The 7,809-nt window shown below is 45.5% G+C and overlaps 1 long non-coding RNA gene across 2 annotated transcripts; it reads left to right on the forward strand.

Moving 5' to 3' along the window:
* Window positions 1-6: 6 nt before the first annotated feature.
* Window positions 7-7,721, forward strand: LOC113597464 (uncharacterized). Of its 2 annotated transcripts, XR_008294858.1 has the most exons (5): window positions 7-754; window positions 1,038-1,960; window positions 3,525-3,579; window positions 3,659-3,801; window positions 3,903-7,721. It is a non-coding gene; the product is annotated as an uncharacterized LOC113597464 (long non-coding RNA). The 2 variants fall into 2 exon arrangements; XR_008294857.1 differs by having other exon boundaries at window positions 44-1,960.
* The last annotated feature ends 88 nt before the right edge of the window (window positions 7,722-7,809 follow it).

Here is a 7,809-nt window from a genome sequence, read left to right on the forward strand (position 1 = left end):
CAAAAATAAATAAACATTGAAATGTTACCTTTTAGTATTCAAACCAGTGGAAGAAAATAAATAAATGGTAATAGAACAACTGCTTAATTATTTGGGAGGAAAATAACAGATCCCTATTTCTCACCTTGAAAAAACATATTTCAGTAAATGTAAAAAAAAGAGAAACAAGAACCCATCAAAGTATTAGAAGAAAATAGAATCAATACTTTTATAATCTTGTGGTGAGAAAAAGCTTTGTGACCTGATACCACATGCAGAAACATTTGATAGATTTGATCGTCTTGTCTGATTTATGCTTGGAATAAACCAGACATCTGATTTAATCCCCACAGTCCTGTGAGGATGATATCACCATCCTTCTTTCATACATAGAAGGGGATCAGCTTAAGGCCCCTGTGGCAAAACCCAAAGCAGAACCCAGCTGTGCCTGCAGTCAGCCTGTGCTCCTATCCCACGGTTCCGTCTCCTTCACGATGAAAACACTGACAAATATTTGAAACATTGAAATTCAGTGAAAGCCCTTGAAAGGATGAATATATTTCATATGAAGAGAGTTTTATAAATCAACAGGAAGAGGACAAACAATCCAGGGGATCAAGGGGGCGAGGACTACGATGAACAGGAGGGTGTGGACAGTCCGTCACCATATCTGCCTCATGGCTTATGGGACATGGGTCTTGTTAACAAGGCCTTTTCGCCTCATGGTATAAAAATAGTCTCTGATATTTTCTTCTGTACTCTTATAATATTTGTTGTGATTTATTTATTTTTAATCTGTATGGAATCTGTGTGGTGTTTTGGTACGGTCGAGGTAGGGGATCTAACTTTTTTCCCTTACGTAAAGATCCAGTTACTTTAAAATCTTTTATTGAATGGTTCATTCTTTCTTCATGGATCTAAAATACTATTTTTATCTGGACTCTATTCTATCAATCTGGTTTTCTTTTCCTGTATCAGTATCACGCTACATACTTAACTGCAGTTGCTCTGTAAGAACGTATTTTAATGTCTGCTCTGTGATCTTCTTTTTCATACAGTTTGTAGCTATGCTTGCACATTTTCTCTACCAAATGTCAGCTGGCCAGTTTTTGTTTAAAAAACTGTCTTGGGATTTGAATGGGATTGCCTTGACTTTGTAGGTTAATTTGAAGGGAACTGACATCTTTACACTATTCTAGGAAAATAGTGTCTCACATCATGTATTCGTTTCTTCTTAATGTCCTTCAGAAGAGCTTTAGTGTTTTCATCTCATAGGTCTTACCCATTCTTTGCTAAGTTTATTCCTAGGTACTTTATGCCTTTTTATTGATAATTGTAAATGGGATAATTCTTCCGCTTTTTGATTAATTATTTATGGAACATAGGAAAGTCATTGAGGTTTACATGTTGATCTCTTGATTTTATATCTAGCCATCTTACTGAATTCTCATCTTTCTTCCAATAAAATTTTAGTTGATTCTCTTGGGCCTTTTAGTTTGTCTGTAATTTCATATGCAAATACGTCTTAGTTCTTCCTTTCCACGACTCCATTTTTTCCCAGTGCATCAGTTAGGACCTCCTCAACACCAATGAATAGCAGCAATGATAACAGACATCCTACTCTTGTCCTTGACTTTAAAACAGTGCTGCTGTTTAGGTTTCTGATAGACACTTTTCTTTTCCTCCTCCCAAGCATTTTTATTAGGAATTATCTGTTGAATGTTATCTGAGACAGTCAGTAAAACGTATTACCAGCTGCACACAAGTTAGGTGTTATTGAAGAGTCAAAGGACTATTAAACAAATTCCTGTCCTAGGAAAAGTTATCATCTCACTGGGTAGAGAAGACCTAAAATGCAAAGGAATGGATAAAGATTTGGAGGGAGTGGTTATTGTGATGGGTAACTGTGATCATGTTTTCTTCCAAAACAGATTTATTCTCATAAAACAGCAGCCAAGGAAGGTAAAGAAGGAAGCTCAAGGTAAATATTAGTCTGGCAATCGTTAAAGTAGAATTTTAGAACTAGATTTTCAAACTCATCTATTTCAATCCCCTTGTTTTACAGCCAGGAAATCACCAAAGGCAGAAAGAATACATATTTGGCCTAATGCTTTGCCTGGATCCAGCAAAGTTAGCTGCCCAGCCAAACCCGAGTTAGAATGGGACTGGCACAGAGCACCTGCTCACTAGACCTTTAAAGAAAGATCGTGGGGGGACGGGGGTGGAAATGTTCAGACCCGTTCCTGCTGGCGGTGGGCATCGGGCCTGGCCACAGACCTTCTCAGAGGCTCTGGAGAAGGGCTAGGGAGGGCCAAAAGTCGTGGGGTGAAGGGGCTAGTCTTCAAGCATGATGGAAGGTGGAATACATGAGTCCCTCCTATAGAGTGGGGGGGGGGGAAACTTCCTTCTTCCTCCTTCTGGTTTTCGAGGCCCCGCTCTCCATTCCCTTTATCCAGACCCAATAGAATTTGAACTGGGAGAGACCTTAGATAATCATTTATCTCTTCCTTTTATAATAATGAGATGGAGAAGGAGAAAAGGAAGATGTCTTGCCGGACGGTCGTATCACTAGTACCACTAGAACCAGAAAGAAGATGGTTCCTTTCCAGTTGGGCACGTCTCTGACTACACTGTTCTTGGGCTGTGAACTGCATTTTATGTCACAACTCAGTGCACACATACCGTATAGACATAAGTACCTTCTAAAACAAACTTACCGTACACTCTGATTCTTTCTGTTCTGTTTTTTTTAAGTTTATTATTTATTTGGGGGGGGGGTGGTGGAGCAGAGAGAGAGAGACAGAGAGAGACAGAGAGAGACAGAGAGAGAGAGAGAATCCCAAGCAGGTTCTACGCTATCAGCACAGAGCCAGACACAGGGCTCAATGTCACAATCTGTGAGATCATCACTTGAGGCGAAATCAAGACTTGGGCTGCTCACGTGACTGAGCCACCCAGGTACCCCCTATTCCGTTTGTTTTCAAAAAGAGTATTTTGTGTTTTAGCGCTAGCCGTGTGTTTTAAGGTGATTTCACGACTCACTCCCTCATCTGCCTGCAGTGTGACAGTCAGTGAGCTAGCTGACTGCTGGTTGGACTCAGGCATTCACTCGGTGCGATTCATCTCGTAAGGTAAAGCAGCTAGGAAAATGGAAACACCTCCCCACCCGCCAGCAAATGATGCCTGGGAGGCTAAGCCTGGCGGGGACGGATGTAAAATGCTTCTGGAGAGAGTTAGGTGCTTCTGCCGTGTGGTCACCCAGTTTGTTGACTGCACAAGGGCACTTGGCCAAGGGCCAGAAGGGGAGCAGGGTGAAAATCCTGCCTATACTTCATGTCAAGTTACATACAAAGGTCTCCCAGGGACACTGTGGGGCCATTATGGACAGACACAGGACAATTCTGAAAGCCCAGCATGTATGGAATTATTTCTGAGATCCCAGGTCTGTGTTGATGTCGCTTGCTAATAAGACTGGAGAAATACATTGTGAGAGGCATGGAAAATGGTACGAATCACTAATTGTCTGTGTGTGTGTTTCCTTCAAGGGGCTTCTTTGGATCTCTGCTGCGTCAGAGATGCTCAAAGGCAAGTGACAGTCAGGTAAATCTGAGGAGGATAAAGTACCGTGGCTGGAGAAGGCAGGGGAAACAGACCTAACATTGTCCTTTCTGTTTTCTAGGAGGGCTTTTTCTGGAGAAGGCGGCCACTTTGGCTTAGGGACATGTACAGACCTCTCAATGCCAGACGCAAGAAGAACATGGCACAGAAGCTACACGACAAGGATTCTTCTGATGAAGATGAGATTTTCCACAAGGAACTAGGGTACGTGATTGGGGAAGATTTTCTCTAAAATGGGGAAATTATGAAGAGTTGAATTGTTCCTTTCGAGAGTCAAAGCCTTGGCATTCTTCTCCTTTTCCCAGGGAGGCTGGCAAAGCCACAGCAGAGAAGGCTCAGGCCACACATTCCACTACTGAAGAGCTGGGTGACGAGAGTGAGACGCTATGTGAGGTTGTCACAGAGTGAACGCCGTCCTGCCTCAGGCCACCTACAAAGTTTACTTTCCGATACTGGCTTCTCAGCATTGCTTATAAAATACTTGTTTTTCTCATATGAAAATGTATAAATCCATAACCAATTCTAGCCACGTGGTAAGGAACTAAAACGTAAACAGTTCAATATTTATCTACAGACAACAGGGGCCACGGGCGAGAGAAGCAGGACTGAAGCCAGAGTCCCTCGTGGTAGCCAGGATTTCCACAAGACACAGTATGGGCAAAGTAGGGTGAATGGGGCGTCTTTCCCTCATTTCCCTGATACAGTCAGTCTCTGGAAACTGGAGACCGTATCTTCAAGGGGCTTAGACTATTAAGTTAATTAACAGCTTATTCTGGTGCTCTCTCCCCTGGCTCACCAAATACCAGTCATTCACAACGCGCTTGACCCCCTGCCCGTAGAGGATCATCTCTTTTTGGCCCCTCCGTAAGGTCTTTGGGGTTGCCAGAGTATTTGGATCGCTGAGCCTACCTCCACTGTCGGGCTGAGGCCTGTCTCTCTTCCCAAGAGCTCAAACTCAGACACAAAATGTGTAGCTGGAAGTAGGGTGTTCCTCAACCTTACAAGCTAGTAGACAATTCCCATTGGGTTTTTGTGTTTGTTTTCTTTAAAAAAAAAAATAGTCCCCCCCCTCAGAGAGCTAGCAGGGAGATGCTGGAGGGTTAGAGTAAAGAATGTGTGAGAGCAGTAATTACCCAGGACTGCCCTGCTCAGGCCTTTATTTCAGAAAAGTTATTGGTGGGGGCACTTCCTGTTCACCTGTACCACACTAGCCTCTGCTGACCCCACTGAGGGTCGGATGCGTGCGGCTGGGCTCTCTCCAGTTCAGCCCAGCACCGCACCTGCCACTGCTTTCCTACCCAGCTCGGATCAGGGCTGCACGATTCCAAGAGATGATGCAGCACAACGTGCAGAAGACGCAAACATCCCTCCACTTCTGCAGAGGAGGGCGTTAACCAGTCACATTTGGGACGTTGGGAGGAGTCGGGGTGCCTGGGTGGCTCCGTCCGTTGAGCATCCGACTTTGGCTCAGGTCATGACCTCATGGTGTGGGAATTTGAGCCCTGCATTGGGCTCTCTGCTGTCAGCACAGAGCCCACTTCAGATCCTCCGTCTCCCTTTCTCTCTGTCCCTCCCCCCAGCTCACACACTGTCTCTCAAAAATAGATAAACATTAAAAATAATGAAGTCATCTCTACTTTCTGAGTAAATGAATGACAGATTTTAGAAAAAAGGACGTCAGAGTCAAAAGACAGTAGTGAATAAAAGAAATCCTGAATGAACAAGGTTTGATCATCTCTTTTCTTAATGTCTGTTTATTTTGAAAGAGAGCAAGGGGGGAGGGGCAGAGAGAGAGGGAGAGAAAGAGCCCCAAGCGGGCTCCGTGCTCAGTGTGGAACCCGATGCGAGGGACTCGATCTTCCGACCGTGAGATCACAGCCTGAGCTGAAATCAAGAGTCGGATGCTTAACCGACTGAGCCACCCAGGCGCCCCTGACAATCTCTTTACATGCCCCCAAATAAATGCTGGTGGCTTAGCGATAGGTGATGGAATATGGCACCAACCGCTGGCCACCAACAGAGTCCCCCGAGGGGACAGTAGGACTGGGGCACAGCCCAGCAGGTTTGGCAGGGTTGGTAGGAACGGCTCCAAGCGGAGTGATTGGCCCATCAGTGCCTCTTCGGCTCTATTAGTTTGCTGCTGCTGGGCAAGGACACCTGTTCTCCGGGTGCCTGCTCCCTTTCCCCTAGCGTTTTAGTGAGAATGGCCCCCAAGTGTCTGTCTCGGTGTGGTGACTTCAGTGAGCCAACAAATAACTGTGTTGAAAGCACAAGACTAGAGAGTAACAGTAATCGGAAGCAGCGGCAGCAGCTAGTTCAGTATTTGCTTACTTGGTGTCAAGGCCTGGGTTGGGCGTGTTGCAGTCTTAATTTCGCCCAACAGTCCGTGAAAACATACTTTATTATCCCCATCTGGCAGATGAGGGGACAGGGCTTAAAGGATGTAGGTAACCTGTTCAGATGCCCAAAGCCGCAAATCCAAAACTGCCAGGTAGGGGTTTAATCCAGGCCTGTTAACTCCAAAGCCTGCTGACGGTTATACTGCCCTGCTGCAGGGTGCAGGGGTACAGAGACGTCTAAGCCATGGTTACCATCAAAGAATCAATAATTACAACGATGAGGATGGTGGCAGCTACTGTTTGTTGAGCACCTGCTTTGAGCCAGGTGCAGTACTAGGCCCTTTAGTCACTCTTAGGTCACAAGGGCAGAAACTCCTCATGCCAGCTCAAACTCCTTAATGAGCTGGGTGGAGCCGGGGCTGGTGGTGACTTTTTGAATAAGAGAGGTGGTCACAGAGACAGAGCTGACGAGAAACCAAGAAGACCCATCTGTGCATCGTTGGGCTTCCCGAGGTGTGGGCCGGGATTCCAGGCAACTCCATTCTCCTATTTTGGAATATTTCCATTAGCGCAAATGTGGTTCATAAAGTGAAGCTTAGAAAATGTTGTTTCTATAACACTACCTCAAATTTGCACAATACTTATGAGTCTCAAATGCTACCCTGCCATATTTCTTTTAATGTTTTTAATGTTTATTTTTGAGAGAAAGAGAGAGCATGCGGGCAGAGAGAGAGGGAGACACAGAATGTGAAGCAGGCTCCAGGCTCTGAGCTGTCAGCACAGAGCCCGATGCGGGGCTCGAACCCATGAACCACGAGATTATGACCCTCTCTGCCACTCCTCCACTCGCACTCTATGTCTCTGTCTCTTGCTCTCTCCAAAATAAACATTTAAAAAAAATTTTTTTAAACAACAATAAGCATTTATTCCTCAAAAAACATCTTTTTTAATGTGTATTTTGAAGAGAGAACAAGAGAGAGAGTACAAGCAGGGGAGGGGCAGAGAGGGAGACATAGGATCTGAAGCAGGCTCCAGGCTCTGAGCTGTCAGCACAGAGCCCAACGCGGGGCCCGAAGCCATGAATGGTGAGACCATGACCTGAGCCAAAGTCAGACGCTCAACCAACTGAGCCACCCAGGCGCCCCATTCCTCAAAAGTTTTGAGTCAAAATTTCGGGAATAGCTTGGGCACTTCTGCCCCTGGGTCTTTGGTGAGATTCTCAAGATACCACAGGGCTGCAGTCATCTGAAGGCTTGACTGAGTCGGAAGGGTCCACTTCCAAGGTGGTTCACTCACTTAACATGGCTGTCAAGGGGGTTGGAGGGAGGCCTCAGATCCTTGCCATATGAGCCTGCCCACATGGTGTTTGACTGAATGTCCTCACAGCATGATGGCTGGGTACCTCCAGAGTGAGTGAGCTGAGAAAGAGAGACAGAAATGACAGAAGGTAGCCTTCCTATGACCTCACCTCAGAGGGCACAGAGCAGCATTTAGCAGTGACTTAGTCACTAAATCCAGTTCACATTCAAGGGGTGGGAATTTAGACCCCACCTTTTAAAGAGAGAAGAGTCGGGGTGCCTGGGTGGCTCAGTTGGTTAAGCGTCTGGCTTCAACTCAGGTCACGATCTCGCGGTCCATGAGTTCGAGCCCTGCGTCAGGCTCTGGGCTGATGGCTCAGAGCCTGGAGCCTGCTTCGGATTCTGTGTCTCCCTCTCTCTCTGCCCCTCCCCCGTTCATGCTCTGTCTCTGTCTCAAAAATAAATAAACGTTAAAAAAAAATAAAAATAAAGAGAGAAGAGTCAAAGAATTTGTGAACATATTTTATTTTTTATTTTTTTCCAGCACTCATTCAGTAGATCTTTATTTTTTTTCA

This window comes from Acinonyx jubatus, unplaced genomic scaffold, assembly GCF_027475565.1.
Source record: "Acinonyx jubatus isolate Ajub_Pintada_27869175 unplaced genomic scaffold, VMU_Ajub_asm_v1.0 scaffold_145, whole genome shotgun sequence".
NCBI classification, from domain to species: domain Eukaryota; kingdom Metazoa; phylum Chordata; class Mammalia; order Carnivora; family Felidae; genus Acinonyx; species Acinonyx jubatus.